The sequence below is a fragment of the Rhinoderma darwinii genome, chromosome 11 (assembly GCF_050947455.1).
Source record: "Rhinoderma darwinii isolate aRhiDar2 chromosome 11, aRhiDar2.hap1, whole genome shotgun sequence".
Classification (NCBI taxonomy): Eukaryota; Metazoa; Chordata; class Amphibia; order Anura; family Rhinodermatidae; genus Rhinoderma; species Rhinoderma darwinii.
The window spans coordinates 81,951,291-81,963,512 of NC_134697.1; positions in this window are offsets into that span (position 1 = coordinate 81,951,291).

Sequence of the window (12,222 nt, forward strand, 5' to 3'; positions counted from 1 at the left end):
CATAGTGACAGAATTCCTCCATAATGTTACTAAATAATACCGCCACACCATAACACATACACTGTTACTGAATATTATTGCCACACCATAACCACGTAGTGACTGAATAATACCCCCCATACTGTTACTGAATAATACCGCAACACCATAACCACGTAGTGACTGAATAATACCCCATACTGTTACTGAATAATAGCTCCACATCGTGACCACAAATTACCACTACACAGTGACTGAATATTAGCAACATACTGTTAATGAGTATGTCATGTTGGGTGTGTGGACCCACTGGGTCGTACCGCCTTGACGGTATGGGAGCTGGCCAACAGGACGCAGGTCACAGTCTATAGTTCGTATACGATCAAACAGTTCAGAGATCAGTGGCAACGGATACTTATTTTTCACCGTGATCTGGTTGAGACCCCGGTACAAGGACGCAGGTAACCATCCTTTTTCTTGACGAAGAAGAACCCGGCTCCTGCCGGGGTGGAAGACTTCCGTATGAAGCCCCTCTCCAAGTTCTCCTTAACATAGGCGGACATGGACAGACTCTCAGTCAGGGAGAGAGGATATACCCTACCACAGGGAAGGGATGCACCAGGAATCCGCTCGATAGGACAGTCATACGCCCGGTGTAGGGGCAGCGTCTCCGCCTCCCTCTTGCTGACGACGTCTGAAAATGCAGCATAATGACCAGGCAATCCTGCCAATGACCGAGGCAGAGGAGGCTGAGCCGAACGAATCTGTACCAGGCAACGGTTGTGACACTCGGGACCCCACTGGAGAACCAGTGTTCCAGTCCAGGACTGTGGCATGTTTTCTGAGCCAAGGCAGGCCCAGTAGCACGGGGTTATCTGCCTTGGATAAGACAAAGAACGATAGAAGCTTGGAGTGGAGAGCTCCCAATTGGAGCCTCAGCGGCTTGGTCACAGCTATAACTGGGTCTGGCAGGGGTAGTCCATTAACTGATGCAACCATCAACGGCCTCTCCAGAAGAGTTGTGGGCAATTGGAGAAGATCCACCAGGTCTCTACGACTGAAATTAGCAGCGGATCCAGAGTCCAGATACGCAGAGACCCGATGCGTTTTCTCGCCGGACACTATGGTCACAGGTATGGACAATTTAGACGGAAGTCCTTCTTTACCCAAGGTTATCTCTCCTACCAACTCTAGGCTTTGGGACTTTTGGGGACACAGACGCACATGATGGCCTCCGAGGCCGCAATATAGACAGAGTCCCGAAGTGCGTCTGCGTTGTCTCTCCTGGGTAGATAGCTTAAACTGGTAAATCCTCACAGACTCCTTAGGAGGATCGGCATCAAAGGACAGCAGGGGTTGCTGCAAAGTAGAGACTGGACTAGGAAGGCCTCCCTCCCGACGAGCTTCTTAGAGCCGTTCTCGGATCCTTATATCAATCCGGGCGGCCCGAAGGATGAGTTCATCCAGGGTAGACGGTAGACCTTGAGCGGCAAGCTCGTCCTTAATTTTAGGAGACAGTCCCTGCCAGAATGTAGCCACCAGGGCCTCATTGTTCCACAACAGTTCTCCCGCCAGGAGTGGATGGCGTACTCGCCCACTAAGTTGTCTCCTTGGTGTAGGTTCAGCAAGGAGGCTGCTGCAGACGAGACTTGTCCAGGCTCCTCAAACACTATGTGAAATGTCCGGAGGAACCCCAGGAAGTCACAGGTCTCTGGTCCTTGTCTCACCCAGATAGGATTCGCCCATGCAAGGGCCCTGCCAGTGAGGAAAGAGATGATGAAAGTAGGGATGCACGATGCATCGAAACATCGATACTGTTTCGATACCGTGCACCCTCAAATGGTTCAATACCGTTATTTCATGTATTTCGATACTAGCTGTGCGGCCGCACTTCTTAGTTTAGTAATGTAATGATGGGGTAGGGAGACAGACAGGTGAGCCCTAATCTACCCGCCACTCAGTCCCTGCCTACTTGCAACGACCCGCCCTAGGCGACGGGGTAAAACTGGGCGACGGTCCCTACACTCAATAGGTGCACGACAGACAAACAGACAAGGGTACAAAGAAGCCAGGGAAATGGGGAAGTTGCCCACGGGAACACCGTGAGCAACAAGCGAGGTGAACGAGCCGAGTCAAACCAGGAGATGAGCGAGGTACAAAAACGCAGAGCAGGAGTGGTCAGTAAAGCCAAGGTCAAAAACAAGCAGAGGGTCAGTAGTTCAAGAAGCTGCAGCAGGGCCAGGAAACCAGCAGAGAAGAATCACAAGCAAAGGAGGAACAGGAAAGGCAGGTATAAATAGACAGAGGGCGGGAGCTAGCTCCGTCTGGCCAGGCTGTGATAGGCTCTCCCACTCCTAAGCCTGCCATCCTGGGTGGTGGAAGATGGAGTCAGTCTCACAGACATAGAAGCAGGTGCAGACTGATTACCTATTGGCATTGACACAGAAGCTGTGTCTGGCAGATCCTTTACAGTACCCCTTCTATGAGGGGCCACCAGACCCTTTCTAGGTGGACCTGGTTTATTGGGGAAACGAAGGTGGAACCTCCTGAGCAATACCCCAGCGTGAACATCCCGAGCGGGTACCCAAGTCCTCTCCTCAGGCCCGTATCCCCTTCAATGGACCAGGTACTGGAGAGAGCCTTGGACCATCCTGCTATCCACAATCTTGGCCACCTTGAATTCTACCCCCTCAGGGGTGAGAACAGGGACCGGAGGTTTCCTCGAGGGGGCCAAGGATGGGGAGCAGCGTTTAAGGAAGGAGGCATGAAACACGTTGTGTACTCGAAAAGACGGGGGCAACTCCAGTCGGAAGGAGACAGGGTTAAGGACTTCAATGACCTTGTATGGCCCTATAAACTGGGGAGCAAACCTCTTGGATGGGACTTTAAGGCGCAAATTTTTTGACGATAGCCACACCAGATCCCCGACCACAAACAAGGGGTTAGCAGAACGTCTTCTATCTGCCTGAGTCTTTTGTATGTTCTGGGACGCCACTAGGTTCTTCTGAACCTGGGCCCAGACTGTGCACAGTTCCCGATGAACGACATCTACCTCGGGATTGTTGGAACTACCAGGTGAAACGGAGGAGAACCGTGGATTAAACCCAAAATTACAGAAAAAGGGGGAGACCCCTGACGAGTAACTGACCCGGTTATTAAGGGAAAATTCGGCGAGGGGAATGAATGAGACCCAATCATGTTGACAGTCAGAGATAAAACACCTTAAATATTGTTCTAGAGACTGATTAGTCCTCTCAGTTTGGCCATTAGTTTCAGGATGGAAAGCCGAGGAGAAGGACAGATCAATCTCCAACTTTTTACAGAAGGCTCTCCAAAACAATGAAACAAATTGTACCCCTCTGTCAGAAACAATATTGACAGGAACCCCATGGAGACGCAGGATGTGTTTGACAAACAAGGTAGCTAACGTCTTAGCATAGGGTAGTTTCTTGAGGGGCACAAAGTGGCACATCTTACTGAAGCGGTCTACTACAACCCACACCACCGACTTGCCTTGAGATGGAGGCAAATAGGTGTTGAAATCCATGGAGATATGGGTCCAAGGTCTCTGGGGAACGGGCAAAGAACATAGAAAGCCCGCTGGTCGGGACCTGGGAGTCTTGGACCTAGCACAAACTTCACAAGCGGCGACGTAGGCCTTAACGTCTTTAAGCAACCCAGGCCACCAGTAGTTTCTGGCAATGAGGTTGTAAAGTATCTGCCAGGCACAGCTTCGGGGTTAACGCCCATAGATAATCAGTCTGCACCTGCTTCTATGTCTGTGAGACTGACTCCATCTTCCACCACTCAGGGTGGCAGGCTTAGGAGTGGGAGAGCCTTGAGGTGGGGTTCAAGAGGTGAGGTGAGGGGCACTACCAGGGTAGCATCAGGCTGGTTGTCCCTCTGAGCCAGGGCCTGGACCTGTAGGGAGAGGCCCTGCATTTGCTGAGCCAGGGTCTCAAGGGGGTCCATAGTAGTGTCAGGGAGCAGGGTATACTAGGTATATGGGCTTGTGATTATGTAATGATGGGGTAGGGAGACAGACAGGTGAGCCCTATTCTACCCGCCACTCAGTCCCTGCCTACTTGCATCGACCCGCCCTAGGCGACGGGGTACAACTGGGTGACGGTCCCTACACTCAATAGGTGCATGACAGACTAACAGACAAGGGTACAAAGAAGCCAGGGAAATGGGGAAGTTGCCCACGGGAAAACCGTGAGCAACAAGCGAGGTGAACGAGCCGAGTCAAACCAGGAGATGAGCGAGGTACAAAAACGCAGAGCAGAAGAGTGGTCAGTAAAGCCAAGGTCAAAAACAAGCAGAGGGTCAGTAGTTCAAGAAGCTGCAGCAGGGCCAGGAAACCAGCAGAGAATAATCACAAGCAAAGGAGGAACAGGAAAGGCAGGTATAAATAGACAGAGGGCGGGAGCTAGCTCCGTCCGGCCAGGCTGTGATAGGCTCTCCCACTCCTAAGCCTGCCATCCTGGGTGGTGGGAGATGGAGTCAGTATCACAGACATAGAAGCAGGTGCAGACTGATTACCTATGGGCGTTGACACAGAAGCTGTGTCTGGCAGATCCTTTACAAGTAACACATGAATGTATGAGCGGGGCAGCGGCTGTGTAATACATGTGTGATACAGCCATTGCCCCGCTCCTGAGTCCTGACAACAAGTGTGCGTGGTCATCGTGATGCGACCAGCGCTGCACTAATGATTGCACTGCAAAACACCCCCCACGTTCTGTCTTCGGTGCTGCCCCGCCGCTCATTAGTGCAGCGCCGTCCGCATCCCCTCATTCTGACCGTGCGCGCACTTATTGTCAGGAGCAGGGCTGCAGTCACAGTCCCGCTGTAACGGCGGAGATGAGAGAAACTCCTCATCTCTGCCGCTATTCCCCTGAATGCTGCGATCAAAGCTGACTGCAGTACAGAGGAAAATGAGAAGGGGAGGATGCCCTTTGGATCGCGTCACACGAAATTCCTGTGACACGATCGAGCGCAGCACCATATATGGGCAGACAGTCCAGGGTCCATTGAAGGACCCCAGGGCTGTCTGACCATATTTCCTGTTGTTAGTATGCCCTAACAACTGCCTGTGTACTATCATTATATAGATATATGCCCGTACATTAAAGTTTAAAAATAATAAAGTAAAAAAAATAAATAAAGCAATGTTAAATAAATAAAAAAAACACACATTACAATAAAGATTAAAATAAGTCTCGATACATAAAATATACAGATATTCGGTATTGTCGCGTCCGTAATAACACATTTATAGCGTCATTCATGTTTACGCTGTTATAAAATTAAATAAAAACGGATTTCTTTCACTTATTAACGTGAGGCACGAGGTATTATGAATTTTGAACCTCCATATGCCTCACATTAATAGTAATTAACCCCATCATGTACCTCACACATTAACCCAATGTTGTCCATTATAACTGAGGAACATGATGGGGTTAATTACTATTAGGCTATGTTCACACTGAGTATTTTGCCGAGTTTTTTGACGCGGAAACCGCGTCGCAAAACTCGGCAAAAACGGCCCTAAAACGCCTCCCATTGATTTCAATGGGAGGCGTCGGCGTCTTTTTCCCGTGAGCAGTAAAACTGCCTCCAGGGAAAAAGAAGCGACATGCCCTATCTTCGGGCGTTTACGCCTCTGACCTCCCATTGACTTCAATGGGAGGCAGAGAAAGCGTATTTCGCGCTATTTTATGCCCGCGGCGCTCAATGGCCGTGGGCGAAAAACGGCGCGAAAAACTCCGCTAAAATCGGCGTGCAGGGAGAGGAATATATGCCTCAAACTTCCAAATGGAATTTTGAGGCAGATATTCCTCCTGCAAAATAACCCGTGTGAACATAGCCTTAATGTGAGGCACGTGGAGGTTCAAAATTCATCACACCACGTGCCTCTTTTTTAAATTATTATTGTTGGCAAATGTATCGTTTTGGTATCGAAATCGCAATACTACACGAAGTATTGGTATCAAAGTCCAAATTCTCATATCGTGACATCCCTAGATGAAAGGGACCATTGCGCCATGAGACGAAAATGCCTTTGCATACAGGCTGAAGTGGATCTGGCACTGGTTCAAAAATACACGACAGGTCCTTGCGTCTCCATCGTAGTGGTCAGAAAGTAGCAAAGAAAATCGATGATACACACTTGCCAGGAGGTGTAGTCTGAGGATCAACACTGCCAGGAGGTGTAGTAGGAGGAACGGCAGCTTGCGCCTCCTGCCGACGTGCGAGAATGTTCAAGGCCTGGAGGAGTTGGTTCTGTCGAGACCGGAGGTCCTGCATATCCATCCGCATCTCTTGTGACGTCATCTTGGATTGACCAGCGGGGTCCATGGCCTGAGCATACTGTCACGTTGGGTGCGTGGACACACTGGGCCGTACCGCGTTGGCGGTATGGCAGCTGGCCAACAGGACGCAGGTCACAGTCTAAAGTTCGTATAGTGTACCTATGGCAGCTCAGACAGAAGCAATGACAGGCTCGGCTGAGACTTAGGGAGCAGGCAGATGTCAGGCGTGGTGTAACAGGGCAGGCGTGGAATACAGCACAGCACGGCTACAGCTCAGCACAGCACTAGACCAGGTAGCACGGGATACAGGTACAGGAACGGGGAACACTGGGAACTGGAAAACACTAGGAGACCATTTGCTAGACAAACTTAGGGTACGACAACAATGCTCAGGCAAGGGAGGAAGGGGCTGAGCCCTTCTTATAGACCAGGGTACTCATGGGCTAATTTTAACACTAACTTCAGGTATGCGCGCTGGCCCTGTAAGAGCGGGTACGAGCGTGCGAGCGCACCTTACGGGATCCGGCCGAGGTAAGCGGAAGTGAGCGCTGGCGTCTCCTGAGGAGGAGACTGGGGCCAGCGCTCGCAGACCCATGGCTACGGCCGTCAGGAGGTGAGTGAGCATGGATATGACAGAGTAATAAAACCTTCCCACCATAATCACATATTACCACCACATAGTGACTGAATAATACCATTATACTGTTACTAAAAAAAATCCACTTTACAAAGATCAATATTACCACCATACTATGACCATATAGTGGCAGATACCAGTCCTACACAGGAACTCTGTAGACCGCATAAGTGAATACAGTACAGTTACATCCAGTGATTCCCAGGTGACGGCTTTTTAGAGTTGTTCGCTTTTCTCCTTCATCCGAGCCAGATCACCATGATGATTTCTACCAGCCACGACTTGTCTCTGGAGAATTTACATCTTTAGCTCCTTGATTTCCCAGCATCCTCCCCACCTATTCCCAAACAGTAATAGAGCCCCCTTTGAACCCCGCACTATATTAGTGCTTCTTTTAGCGCGCCACACAGTACTAGGGCCCCCCAGACAGTAATAGTGCCACCACACACTAGTAATGCCCCCCTTTGTGACCCCCCCACAGTAATAGTCCTCTTTTATGCACCATACAGCAGGTGCCCCGAATAGTATTGTAGACAGGTGCCCCCATATAGTAGTTAGCCCCCATATACCAAATTGGTGCACCCATACAGTAGTTAGGACCCCTACTCTATTAATAGTACTCTCTTTGCACCACTGAAAATAAAAAAAATTAAACTCACCTAACCCTGTTCCCATGACGAGCTGCTGAGTCTTCTGCCTGCTGCCCAACTCAGACGGCGCAATGCAGTGACGTGATATTGCCATCTGTGCTGGAACTTCAGGCAGATATTCTCAGTAATCCCTAGTAGGCCACAGGCCTAAAATAGCCTGTGGCTTACCAAAGGAAGTGGCGGGGCAGAGAGCCAAATGGTTCTCTGCTCCACCATAGTAAGCAGCGCTCACACGGGGGCTGATGTTGGCAGGCCCCCTTCCCCTCTGGTCCCGGTTGCGGTTGCACCACCTGCAACCTACTATTGTTACGCCCCTGGGCCTTATTTTTTAAAACAGAAAAACTGTCTTTTTTGCCCATAGCGACCAATCAAAATGCAGCTTTCATTTTTCCAGAGCAGTATAGGAAATCTGAGCCACTTCTTTAGTACACTTTGATAAATCTCCCCCTATGTACACCTCTCTATGACATAAGCTTCTAAGATACCATGTAAACGGAACCCCTATGGCGCCAAATTATGTGTGTGCTACCATATTCAATATTTCTAGGGGATAATATCTCCGCAATACAGCATGCGTTGTATGCGTTGGGCGTGTATTATGTGCGTACATCGGGGCGTTTTTACTACTTTTACTAGCTGGGCGTTCTGACGAGAAGTATCATCCACTTCTCTTCAGAACGCCCAGCTTCTGGCAGTGCAGACACACAGCGTGTTCTCGAGAGATCACGCTGTGTCGTCACTCACAGGTTCTGCATCGTGTCGGACGAGCGAGGACACATCGGCACCAGAGGCTACAGTTGATTCTGCAGCAGCATCAGCGTTTGCAGGTAAGTCGATGTAGCTACTTACCTGCAAACGCTGATGCTGCTGCAGAATCAACTGTAGCCTCTGGTGCCGATGTGGCCGACACGATGCAGGACCTGGGGCAGGAAGTGAGTGACGTCACAGCGTGATCTCTCGAGAACACGCTGTGTGTCTGAACTGCCAGAACCTGGGCATTCTGAAGAGAAGTGGATGATACTTCTCGTCAGAACGCCCAGCTAGTAAAAGTAGTAAAAACGCCCCGATGTACGCACATAATACACGCCCAGTTGGACTTTTACTTTTAAACACGCCCACTTGGACTTTTGCCAGCCTCATTTGCATAAATACAAAAATGGTCATAACTTGGCCAAAAATGCTCGTTTTTTAAAAATAAAAACGTTACTGTAATCTACATTGCAGCGCCGATCTGCTGCAATAGCAGATAGGGGCTGCAAAATCTGGTGACAGAGCCTCTTTAATACAGAGAATATAAGCAAGTGGACGATCCATCACAGTGCCTATAGGGCTCCATCAGCCCGACAGAGGACAAAAGAGTGCCCTTTTGGCCTCTGTTGTGCTGTATACGTTGGTATACTTTTTTTTAGGAATGGAATAGCATAGTAAACTATGCTATTCCATACAATGGGATCATGCAAAAAGCATACAGCATGGTATGTTTTATAACATAGCATACGTCACAGGCATTCATCAAACATATACGTCATGAGCTTTTTAACCCCTTAATGACCAGGCCATTTTGCATGTTAATGACCAAGGATTATTTTTTGTTTTTTCACTGTCGCATTCCAAGAGTCATAACTTTTTTTTTATTCCGTGGACATAGCCGTATAAGGGCTTGTTTTTTGCGGGACGAGTTGTATTTTGTAATTGTACAATTTTTAGATGGTTATAATATATTGATTAACTTTTATTAACTTTATTTTAAGAGAGAATTGAAAATAAGGAGCTATTCCAGCATTGATTTTCACGTTATAAGTTTACGCCGTTTACTATGCAGCGTAAATAACATGTTAACTTTATTCTATGGGTCGGCACGATTACGGGGATACCAAATATGTAAAGGTTTTATGTTTTCCTACGTTTGCACAATAAAAACCCTTTTAGAAAAAAATTACTTGTTTTTGCATCGCCGCGTTACAACAGACGTCATTTTTTAATTTTTCCGTCAATGTGCCCGTATGTGGGCTTGATTTGTGCGGGCCAATGTGTAGTTTTCATTAGTACTATTTTGGGATACATAGGACTTATAGATTAATTTTTAATTTTTTATGGGGGGAATGGGAGAAAATAGAGAATTTTGCTGTTGTTTTTTGCGTTTTTTTTGGACACCGTTCATCCGGCGGTTTAATTAATGTGTTCATTTTATTGGTCAAGTTGTTACGATCGCGGGGATACCATATATGTGTATGTGTGATTTGTTTTGACACTTTTACTAAATAAAACCACTTTTTGGGCAAAAAAAAGCAGTTTTATTTGAATTTCACAGTAATATTTTTTTTTTTTTTACAAACTTTATTTAACTGACTGATATTTTTTTTTTTAAGTCCCACCAGGGGACCTCACTATGCGATGTGCCGATCGCATATATAATGCTTTGGTATACTTAGTATACCAAAGCATTATTGCCTGTCAGTGTAAAACTGACAGGCAATCTGTTAGGTCATGCCTCCGGCATCGCCTAACAGGCAGTTGCGGAAGACAGACCTGGGGGTCTTTGTTAGACCCCCGGCTGCCATGGAAACCCGACGGCGACTCGCAATTTCTTTGCGAGGGCGCCGATGGGGTGACAGAGGGAGCTCCCTCCCTCTGTCAAACACATTAGATGTCGCTGTCACTATTGACAGCAGCATTTAATGGGTTAAACTGCCGGAATCGGAGCGCACTTCGATTCCGGCAGTTGCAGCAGGAGCCAGGCTGAGTATAACAGCCGTGCTCCTGCTGCTGATTGCGTGGGTACAGTGATAGTACCCGCGCCATCACAGGACGGATATATCCGTCCTCCTGCACGAACTAGCAGCTGATATATCCGTCCTCCTGCGCGAACTAGCAGCTGATATATCCGTCCTCCTGCGCGAACTAGCAGCTGATATATCCGTCCTCCTGCGCGAACTAGCAGCTGATATATCGTCCTCCTGCGCGAACTAGTAGCTGATATATCCGTCCTCCTGCGCGAACTAGCAGCTGATATATCCGTCCTCCTGCGCGAACTAGTAGCTGATATATCGTCCTCCTGCGCGAACTAGTAGCTGATATATCCGTCCTCCTGCGTGAACTAGCAGCTGAAATATCCGTCCTCCTGCGCGAACTAGTAGCTGATATATCCGTCCTCCTGCGCGAACTAGCAGCTGATATATCCGTCCTTCGGCGTTAAGGGGTTAATAGGTTTTTATTACTTATACGTTAAACGGATGCCATAATAGCCTACGGGCGACGGATGGATTCTGTTTAACCTCTTCCCGCGATTGGGCGTAACTGTACGTCCGAAATCAAAGTGATTTCCCGCAGACGGGCGTACAGTTACGCCCTGCAGATAAAGCGAGCACAGGAGCTGTGCGCGCTTTATCTTCAGCGGCTGTCAGCTGTTATACACAGCTGACATGCCGCTGCAATGGCTGTTACCGCCGATCGCAGCCATTTAACCCCTTCAATGCGGCTGTCAATGACGTCCGCCGCATTGAAGTGGTTTACAGAGGGAGGGAGCTCCCTCTGTAACCCCCGGGCCCCTCCACGGTGGATCGCGGGTGGCGATTGTTGCTATGGCAACCAGGAAGCCGTTACTAGGCTTCCTGGTTGCCCAGGTACGGTAGCCTATTAGGTCCTGCCCGAGGCAGGACCTAATACGCTAACTGTCAAATGAAAAGTGACAGTTACGATGCACTGCACTACATAAGTAGTGCAGTGCATCGTAGCGGAGATCAGAAGACCAGATCTTCAAGTCCCCAGGTCAGTGTAAAAGAAAAAGTAAAAAATGTAAAAAAAAATGTGAGAGAAAAATAAATAAATAAAAGTGAATAAATAATAAATAAATAATAAAAACAACACTTGCCCTGTTTCCCTGATCAACTCCTTTATTATTAAAAAAACATGAAAATATGAAAAAAAAACTATACATAATAGGTATCGCCGCGTTCGGAACGGCCTGATCTATAAAAATATCACATTATTTTTACCGCACGGTGAACACCGTAAATTTTTTTAATAAAAAACAATGACCGCATTTTATTTTTGGGTCATCTTGTCTCAAAAAAAATGTAATAAAAAGTGATCAAAAAGTTGCAAGTAACGCAAAATGGTACCAATAGAAACTACAGTTCGTCACGCATAAAACAAGCCCTCCCGCAGCGATATCAACGAAAAAATAAAAAAGTTACGGCTCTCAGAAAATGGCGACACTAAAACATGATTTTTTTAGAAGAGTATTTTTACTTTGGGAACGCAGTGAAACGTAAAAAAACAATATAAATTTGGTGTCGCTGTAATCGTATCGCCCCGCAGAATAAAGTGAACATGTTGTTTATACTGCACGGTGAACACTGTAAAAAAAACAAAAAAGAAACGTGCTGGAATGGCTGTTTTTTGGTTTCCTCATCTCCCAAAAAATGGAATAAATAGTGATAAAAAAATTGCATGTACCCCAAAATGGAACCAATAAAAATTACAGCTCGTTCCACAAAAAACGCGCCCTCACACAGCTCCGTCACCGGAAAAATAACACGTTATAACTCTCAAAACGCAATGGTGCAAAATGATGCTAAATGACGGCCCAGACTAATTTTTAGGTCCAGTACAGTTTCGCTAAATACCCCACATCGTC